We start from the raw sequence: 10461 nt of genomic DNA, 5'->3' as shown, positions 1-10461 counted from the left end.
CGGACGAATTTATTGTATTGAGCTTGCTCAAAGGAGGTTACCCCCTCGAAGTGGCCTGCGATCAGTAGATTCATTCTGAGTTCTGCTATCACTTTGTATTCTGTTATTTCGAGCATTCTCATGATATTGCTATAAGGAGGTTCATCACATCTGGTATCAGAGCACTCTCTTGGGCTCGCTGGGTGGAAATTACATCAAATTTTTTTTCTGTCGTGGCCTTCAGGTTCCTCTCACTTCTAATATCTCTTGTTATTGCAATAACTCTTTTCAGTTGCTCTGTCTGTGAGTGAATTTTTCTAAGTCGACTGTTCAAAAAAAAAAAAAAAAACAAAACAAAAAAAAAAAAAAAAAAGAGTAAAATTTTTTCTGTTTTTTAGTCGTAGCTTCCTTGTTTGCTTTCTGTTTCTGCTCATACTTCTGCAGAACGTCTGCAATATCATTTCGCACACTTCCTTCCTTGGCGACCCAACCCCAAATTTTACATATCAAAGCCCTAAATCCTTCATTTATCTAATTTTAGGGTTTGCCCTATCTTTTTCACCTCTCATCCAATCGCCACCAAACTGCGCCACAAGATTCAATTCCTCATTTTGCTCCCTTATCCGTCTTGGACTGTTCGCCTCATTTCGCCTCCCTACCCTTGAAACCCTCATTTTTTTGTTTCCCTTGTCCCCAGATAGTCTCCCACCACCCGTCGAACACCCATTTCCTATTTGAGTTTTACCCAAATCCAAGTTTGCCGTAACTAAAAAAGTTTTTGTTTCTCATCTTCTACCCATTCCAAAAAAAAAAAAAAAAAAAAAACCCTTGCTTTATGGTTGTTACGCGTACAGGAGCAAAAATCATGGAAGAAGAAATGGCCATCCTATTGCGTTCACTAGCAAAGCCCTCTCTGGTAAGAATCTAGCCCTCTCTACTTATGAAAAAGAAATGATGGCTATTTTGCATGCTGTACAGAAGTGGCGGCCATACCTCTTAGGGAGTCATTTTTGCATCAGAACCGATCACCAAAGTCTGAAATACTTCCTGGAACAACGGGTATCCTCTCCTACACAACAGAAATGGGTCAGCAAACTCATGGGGTATGATTATGAGATCACCTACAAGAAGGGTAAGGAGAATATTGTGGCAGATGCTCTTTCTCGCACATTTGATAATCAAGCTTCCCTTTCCGCTATTTCTATGCCCATTCCCAATTGGTTAGCGTCTGTTCAGCAGGGCTATGACAGTGACTCTTCTTTATCTCAAATCATTCACCAGCTAGCCAATAATCCTTCTGCTATACCACATTACTCTTGGGATGGTGCTTCTCTTCGATACAAGGGTCGGCTAGTGCTTCCTCAGAACCCAGCTCTACATCAGGCTATTTTTTATGAACTCCATGCTTCTCCTTCAGCAGGGCACTCAGGCTTCCTCAAAACTTATGAGCGAGCAAGGAGAAACTTCTTTTGGAAAGGGATGAAACAGACGATTCAACAGATGGTGGCTGAATGTGATACTTGCCAACGCCACAAGGGTGAAACGACCCTCCTTCCTGGCTTGCTCGAACCATTGCCCATCCCTACACGGATTTGGACTGATATTTCTATGGATTTCATTGAAGGGCTTCCTAAATCCGGTGGCAAGACAGTGATCTTGGTTGTGGTTGATCGTATCTCGAAATATAGTCATTTTTGTGCCCTCAGCCACCCCTATACTGCCTCCTCTGTTGCACAAATCTTCATGGACCAGATATTTCGTCTTCATGGACTCCCTTCTTCCATTGTCTCTGATCGTGATGCAACTTTTACCAGTCATTTTTGGACTGAACTGTTTCAGAAAACTGGCACCAAACTGAAGATGAGTTCGGGCTATCACCCACAAACTGATGGTCAAACTGAAATTGTCAATAAATGCTTGGAAACTTATCTTCGTTGCTTCACTTCCGAACAGCAACATCAGTGGGCCAAGTGGCTCCCTTTAGCTGAATGGTGGTACAATACCTCTTACCACACTGCCTCTAAAATGACTCCATATGAAGCAGTCTATGGTCAGGCACCTCCAGTGCTCCTTCCCTACACTCCCAACAGCTCACCAGTCCAGGCAGTTGACATAGTTCTCCGCAACAGGGATCAGATTCTTCGTACCTTACAGGATAATCTTCACATGGCCCGTAATCGGATGAAACAGCAAGCAGATCAACACCGTTCTGAGCGCTCATTTCAAGTTGGGGATATGGTTTTTCTTCGTCTACAGCCATACAAACAATCCTCCCTAAAGCTGAAAGGGCGTCATAAGCTGGCCCCAAAATTTTATGGGCCTTATAAGGTTTTGCAGAAGATTGGTTCAGTTGCTTATAAACTGGAACTTCCTCCTTCTTCCCGCATTCATCCAGTCTTTCATGTTTCTTGTCTAAAGAAAGTTCTGGGTACCACTGTCAGAGCACAAACTACTCTCCCTGAAATGGATACGGAAGGATCCATTATCCTGGAGCCGGTGGCAATCATTGACCAGCGCACTCGCCAGCTTCGCTCTCGCTCCATCTCTGAGGTCTTGATTCAGTGGCATGGCATGCAACCAGAGGATGCTACCTGGGAACCCCTTCTTCAGATTCAACAACAATTTCCACACCTTAAGCTTTGAGGACAAAGCTTTTTTCTAAGGGAGAGGGGATGTTAGGAACCTGTGTGTTCCTTCTGTTTATTTTGTTAGAGTAGTGTTGATGTTAGGAACCTGTGTGTTCCTTCTGTTTATTTTGTTAGAGTAGTGTTGTTGGACGCATATGCTTTGTAAGTCGTCCCGTGAGTATATTTTATTATCCCACATGCATAGGTAGTATTACTTTTCTAGATCGTACTCAGTATATAAGAATAGGTTGAGGCCCTTGATGAGCACGGACGAATTTATTGTATTGAGCTTGCTCAAAGGAGGTTACCCCCTCGAAGTGGCCTGCGATCAGTAGATTCATTCTGAGTTCTGCTATCACTTTGTATTCTGTTATTTCGAGCATTCTCACGATATTGCTATAAGGAGGTTCATCACACACTCGCGATGGAAGAATGAAAGACATTATTGTTATTAATCTACTCGAATAGATAATAATTATAAAATATATTTTATAATACATTATATAATTTATATGTTCAATTAAAAAATATGCTTAATGTAATAGATTCCCTTTGATTTTATTTTTTAAATCACCACATATATAATAATTACTATGAAAAAAATGTTATTCTTGTAATTAGAATTAAACTTTGGATTGAAATTAGAGTTTCCATTTGCATTAGTGTTAGCATAAGTTTTATCCTTAAAGCTAGATAATTATTTGCAATAGACCAAAGGTCGTAGTGGGACTTAACCCCCACTTCCCTCCCTGCCACACTTATCACTATTATCCTCTCTTCCTTCCTTCATTACCATGTCCATCTATCCTATGCCTTAATTATTATATTAATCCCATCTCTTCTCTATTCCTCTCCTATTCCATCTTTATCTTATATCCCTCCCCCTCTCACTATCTATTCCTCTTGATTACCATATATCCATAGCCCATTTCTCTCACCCTTTGGGCCCTCTTCTCTCTCTTTCTCCCTCATATGTGTCACGTGCTAATTACTCTATTACAAATTATCCCATCTCTCTCTCTCTCTCTCTCTCTCTCTCTCTCTCTCTCTCTCTCTGATTCTCAAATTATCCTATTTTTTCTCTACCTCATATCTCTCTCTTTCTCTCTCCATGTTGTCTCTTTCTCTTTCCCCTCTACTCCCTTTCTCTTGTTTCCCACCACATATTACCATCTCCCCCTGCTAATTACCATCTCTCTCTCTCTCTCTCTCCCCCCCGCCCTCCTCATGTTATTATTGTCTACTCTACCTTTCTCATGTATCCTTATCACATACCCTCTCTCAAATTGTCTACTTCATGCATCATCCACATCCCCCCTCTCTCCTTCTCTCCTTATCACATCTAAATCTATTTTTTGGACCCTAGTTACCGCATTTTCCCCCACCCCTTTTTCCATCTCCTCCTCCTCCTAAAATTGTCATCTCTCTCTCTCTCTCTCTCTCTCTCTCTCTCTCTCTCTCTCTCTCTCTCTCTCTCTCTCTCTCTCTCTCTCGCTCGCTCTCCAAAATTTCTCCCCCATCATCATTTCCATCCATTCAATGCCCTAATTATTCTCTTTCTCTCTACCTCATCTCTCTCCCCTTTGATGTTGTCTCTTTCTACCTTATTCCTTCCCTCGTTTCTCCCTTTCTCCTATTTCCACCCCTACTTACCACATCCTAGTATTTATTACCATTTATCTCTATATCATCTCTCTCCCTCCCTACATCATTAATCTCTTTAAGTCTCTCCTCTCCCTCCTCTCACAATCTCTTCCCCCCATTTACCCTCTGTATCTACCCCATATCTCTCACTCATGTATCTTTATCTCTCACAATATCTCTTGCACATGTCTCTCACCATATTTCCTCTTATCTAACTCTCATGTCCCCTCCTCATATCTCTTTATCTCTCACATTATTTCTATGTCTACCTCGTGTCTCTCATGTCCTCTCCCCCCCATACCCTTTATCATGTCCCCTCTTATTATTACTATCTGCTCTTTTTGTCTCGTGTATCATTATCTCTCACTCTCTCACATAGTGTTTACTTCATGCCTCACCCTTATCCCCTTGTTACACTCTCTCTCACATGTCCCAGTCTATAATTACCACACCCCCTCCAACCCTTATAATGTAGACCCTCCCCACTCCCCCCACTCCCTTCTCTCTCTCTCTCTCTCTCTCTCTCTCTCTCTCTCTCTCTCTCTCTCTCTCTCTCTCTCTCTCTCTCTCTACTCTCCATCCATAATCATTCTCACTGTCCATCATTGTCCATCATACTCTTGCTCTCCACATCAGTGTCTACATCTATTTTGGGCCTTCTTTTTCTTTTTCTTATTTAGTTCATCTCTCAAGCTACTCCCCTTCTACATAACTTCCTTATTTAAATATAACTTCCTAGATTTAAATTGATTTAGAGATTGCAAGTTGATTAGCTTATTAAAATAGCTAATGTATTTTTTTTTGGGAGAAATATAAGCTATAATTGCATTTAACTTTTGATTGGTAAATAAAACATGAACAAAATTGAGGAAGGATCGTATCTATGTCTCAAATATGAGCTGAAATTTAATCATAATATTTTCTAGTATTAAATGGGTTGGTGCTTACGCCTCATTTTAGCTTGTGTTTGGTTTCAACTATTAAAAAACATATTCGTATATGTTTAATTTTACATAGTTTATGGTTAGTTTAAGTAAAAATGCATTTCTAAAATAGAAACCTATTTATATTTTTTGATAGATAAATACCCTTAAAATTTCTTTAATTATTTGCGATATAGAATCTATTTATCTCTACCTCCTACTTGTCACCCTCTCCCCCTTATTTCACTCTCTCTCACATGCCCCCCTCCCGCACACCCCCCCGCTCTCTCTCTCTCTCTCTCTCTCTCTCTCTCTCTCTCACACACACACACACACACACACACACACACACACACACACACACCACCACCACCACCATCATCATCATACCTATCTACCTTGAACACTAATGATACCCTTTCTTGTGATCTATTTGATCTTGTCCCCTCATTTTCCTTGTCTACCTTATCTCCCCTCTCCCACTTCTTCTTTCTCTTTTTCCCACCTCTCACCATATCTTCCCCCTAATTTCCACCTATATCTATCACATATATTTCACCCTCTCCCACTTATCTCACCCCTTCTCTAACATATTTCTCAACACCCCCCTCCCTCTCTCTATTTACCATCTGTCTCTACCTCATGTCTCTCACCTTCTCTATATTTCTTCACTCCCACATGTATCTTACATCTCTCATCTATCTCATATCTATGAATCTTCACTTTCTTTCTCTAACTTATCTCTCTCACTTGCCCCTTTCCCTTTGTCTACCTCATATTTTTGCCCATCATCATCTCCCTTTCTTCCATCTCCCTCCCCTCCCTATATCTTCCTTCCCCCTTGCCCCCTCCACCATCTCTCTATTCTTCATCCTCTCCCCCTCTCTCCCTCTCCTCCTAATCAACCTCTTACATGTGCTTTCTCCCCTCACTACTCTCAACATTACATTTTTCTCTCTCCATCTCTCACTCACATGTCCCTTCTATCCCCATCACTTCTTCCTTATTTACCCTCTAACTCTAGCTCATATCTCTCACCATATCTCACACATGTACCTGTGTAATTACCCTTCTTCCCTCTTCCATCCCCTATCACTATCTCTATGTATTATGAGTTTTAATAATCCTCCTTGAGCTCTATCTTATCTATTGCCTTTTATTTACATTAGCATCAAATTTATTGTGGCATATTGCCATCTCTTGGCTCCAATTTACCCCCTCTGTGCGCGTGCGCCTGCACGCACGCACATGTGTGTGTGCATGTGTGTGCATGTGCGTGTGTGTGTGTGCGTGTGTGTGTGCGTGTGCGTGTGCATGCATGCGCGTGCGCACATCATCAATTAGGTTTAGTAATATGGTTTAACATTTAGGATTAGGATTTTATCTTTTGCAAAATAGGTTTCAAGTTAGGGCTTAAAATTTACTATTAAGATTAGGGTTCATTATCTTCATCATTGTCTATTACCATTTAGGACTACGGTTTCAAGCAGGATTTATCATTTATCATATAAGATGTATATTCCATATTTAGATGTGAGCATGATTTTAGCAATTGGGGTATAACATTCAAGATTAGGGTTTACTATTTAATATTATAAATTGCCTTGATATTTAAGATTTAAGGTTTAACATTTGGGATGGGCGTTTAAAATTTGGGGTTAAGGTGACATTTAAATATTTTGTTTCTTAGATAGTTTGAGATGTTTCTTAAATATTTTGAGACAAATTGAGAAAAGGTGTATCTAGAAAGATATCTTTCAATTTGTTTTAAAATTATAAATTAATTTTGAGTTCACCAAATAGTATGTTACTTAAGTGGCACTGATGGTGTTCAAATTAAGGTTTAAAATTAGTTACTAAAACTCACACTTTATAATTGATTAAGTGGTTCTGAAATCTTCTAAATCAAATATGTCCATAAATATTTAAAAAGAATAAAACTTCTATTTTTTCATAAAGAGCTTTTTAAATTATCAAGTTAAAAATGTACTTAAAAACTAAATATTACTTATCATTTTATTATTTCTTCTTAATTTGTTTTTTACTTCCATACATTCTAATTTTAAAATAATTTCTATTATATTTTAAAAGCTTCTTATTTGATCAATTCAATGAATATTCAACCAAAATAGAATGTTTCCATAGTAACTTTATCATTTATCATATAAGATGTACATTCCATATTTAGATGTGAGCGTGGTTTTAGCAATTGGGGTGTAGCATTCAATATTAGGGTTTACTATTTAATATTATAACTTGGCTTGGTATTTAAAATTTATGGTTTAACATTTGGGATGGGTGTGTAAATTTTGGGTTAGGGTGACATTTAAATATTTTGTTTCTTAAATATTTTGTAAAAGGATATCTCTCAAATTGTTTTAAAATTATAAATTAATTTTGAGTTCACTAATTAGTATGTTAATTAAGTGGTGATGCTATTCAAATTAAGGCTTAAAATTAGTTACTAAAACTCAAACTTTATAATTGATTAAGTGGTTCTAATATCTTCTAAATTAAATATGTCCATAAATAAAAAAAAATTAAATGAAACTTATATTTTTTTATAAAGAACTTTTTTAATTATCAAGTTAAAAATGTACTTAAAAACTTAATATTACTTATTATTTTATTATTTCTTTTTTTTTTTTTTTTAACATCCATACTTTCTAATTTTAAAATGATTTCTACTATATTTTAAAAGATTCCTATTTGATCAATTCAATGAATATTCAGCCAGAATGTTTCCATAGTAACTTTATTAGAGATTTTTTCTTTCAGTTTACATTTATAAAACATATTTATAAATTTTAAACAATTAATAATTAAAGACTTATGTAGCGGTCCCATGGAGGGGGCTTGGGCTCTATTTTTTGGGAACCGGAGGTCCCATGCATTTTTTTGGTGGGGGCTAAAGCTTTAATTAGAATCTTTTCCTATTTTATAGGAGCCCCTACTTTTTAGCTTTTTCATTTTCCCACCAAAAACCAATTCATAAATAAAATAATATTATCATAAATTAAAAAAAATTAAATAGTTTTCATGGGACCACCAGCTTTCCTTGTTTGTATGAGCTAATTGTTTAAAGCGGATTCACATAGACCACTTCCGTTTAAAAAGTTCCTAAAAAAACTCAACAGCACCAGCTCTATTTTTAATCAAGCGGGTGCCCATGGGACCTTACCCTTAGAAAAATGACATTTGTTTTTCTATACATTTTTTGCTCAGAGTGAAAGAAGTTTCAGTATCAAAATTTTAAAAACTTCTCTTCCAAAGAGGATACCAAATTACTCTTACACCTGTTAAATAGATTTCAGCATGATGAAAATAAAGATTTATACTTGTTTTCCACTCAGGGAAGCAAAACTTCATCCTGGAAAATGTAGCCATGATCAAAAATTGATTAGATCTGAGTCATGATAAAGTACTTTATCATTGAATCTGTAAAACTTCTATACCATATTGAATTTAGATTATTAAAACATAAAACTTTTAAGTGCTGATACTTCACAAATATAATGAGAACAAAAATAACATTAGCAGTGAAAAATCATTCCCAACCAAAATCAAAAGGCTTTAATTATTTGGGATAGAGATCATGTTGCAAGGAATTACTTCCTTGGTAATGTAGCTTTAACCTCATAAATCCTCTCCTCAATTTCCAGAAGTGTCTTCCTCTACCCAGATCAAGGACCAAAATAGTGTTTTCTCCAATAGAAAGAGCGTCCATATCAAGACCTTAAGCAATGGCCGTAGTGATAAGCTCATTAACAATTTTCATTACGTTCAGCCCCAAAATTATTACTCATGCATTGTGGCCGGCAGCTTGGAGTCATTAAAGTAGGTTGGAAGAGTAATAACGACATCTTTAACAATTTGCCCCAAATAATTCTCAACAATCTTCATTTTGATGAACACTATGGAAGAAATCTCCTCTATAGAAAATTGCTTCTTCTCACCTTTAAAAGTGACTTTGATCTCCTGCAATGATCTTGAAAAGACATGTTTTGATGTTGCTCTACAGGGATAGATCAGAAAAGCACTTGCTCGATGCATTAAAAAAGCATGACCTACCCGATTGCTAATGTATTCACAAATTGATTCTTGGTTTGTAACTTATTGTCCAGTGAGGAAAGAAATCGAAACACATTGCCACTAACTCTTTATTATAGTGACTTTTTAATTCTATCTTCTTTTAATTGATTGTCCGGTGAGGAAAGAAATCGAAACACATGGCCACCAACTCTTTATTATGGTGACTTTTTAATTCTATCTTCTACTTCTCGGTACAAGACGTGCAAATGGCTGTCTAAATTTTTCTAAAAAGCTAATTGTTTACATTGATATTTGTTCCCACTGTAAGAAAGCCTCTCGGCTTAATTAGCATGTAATGAATAGAATTTAAGTTGAACATATTACAATGAATAATATTAACATCATAGATCTAAACCTAAGTGATGATTAATAACAAATGACCTTGTCCTATTTAATAAGACAACATGAGCTATAATTAACTCAATCTAGAATAATTTTTAAAGAATTATAAATTCATCATAAATGTAATACAACTATTACTAAGATGATTATCTAATGACTCTAATTAGCTCAATGATCCATTTGTGCCACCACAATTATGTTTAATAAGAGCCAACTCTTGATATTGTTACCTTAACACGATGCCATGAGTATTCATTCACTATTCCCTCTCTTGAACGCATTTTTGCACAAAGGTAGTCTTTATTTACCTAGATATTTAAGTTGATTATGGAAAAGTTAACTTGCTTCTTCGAAACTTTGTCCCATATGATATAAAATATCGTAGTGAAGGAATGAATGATTTTAATGATGTCCACAAGACTGAGCAATTTAAGGGACCAAAAGAACACAACCTTTGGTAATCTTTATACTCATTTCTATCTGACCACCTGTTATGAATCTTGACCATATAGCTAGCAATTTGGTTGATTTTTCCCTCATCAAAGAAACTGTGCACTTTGTCAGCTTTCATGATGATCTTGTACTGGTCTTGAATATCATCATACGCTACGTTACCAGATGCTCTCTTGGACCCCCCGAATGCACGTGGACGTGTTCTGGTGCTAATGTGGAGGCGGGCGCTCTCTGGGTGTGCACACGCTAGTGCCCTATGAATGTGCTGATGGCATCCTCGGGCATCCCTGAACACCCAGACACATCTGCGCCCAGGATGCCAAAAGAATGCCCAAAAGTAAATTTTTATTTTTTTTTTCCATTTTTCACTTTAAAAGTTTAAACATATGTTTACCCATTAC

Source organism: Cupressus sempervirens, chromosome 9, assembly GCF_028749045.1.
Source record: "Cupressus sempervirens isolate cs-2001-9-10 chromosome 9, ASM2874904v1, whole genome shotgun sequence".
Taxonomy (NCBI): domain Eukaryota; kingdom Viridiplantae; phylum Streptophyta; class Pinopsida; order Cupressales; family Cupressaceae; genus Cupressus; species Cupressus sempervirens.
Note: the sequence above shows the minus strand (reverse complement) of the source record.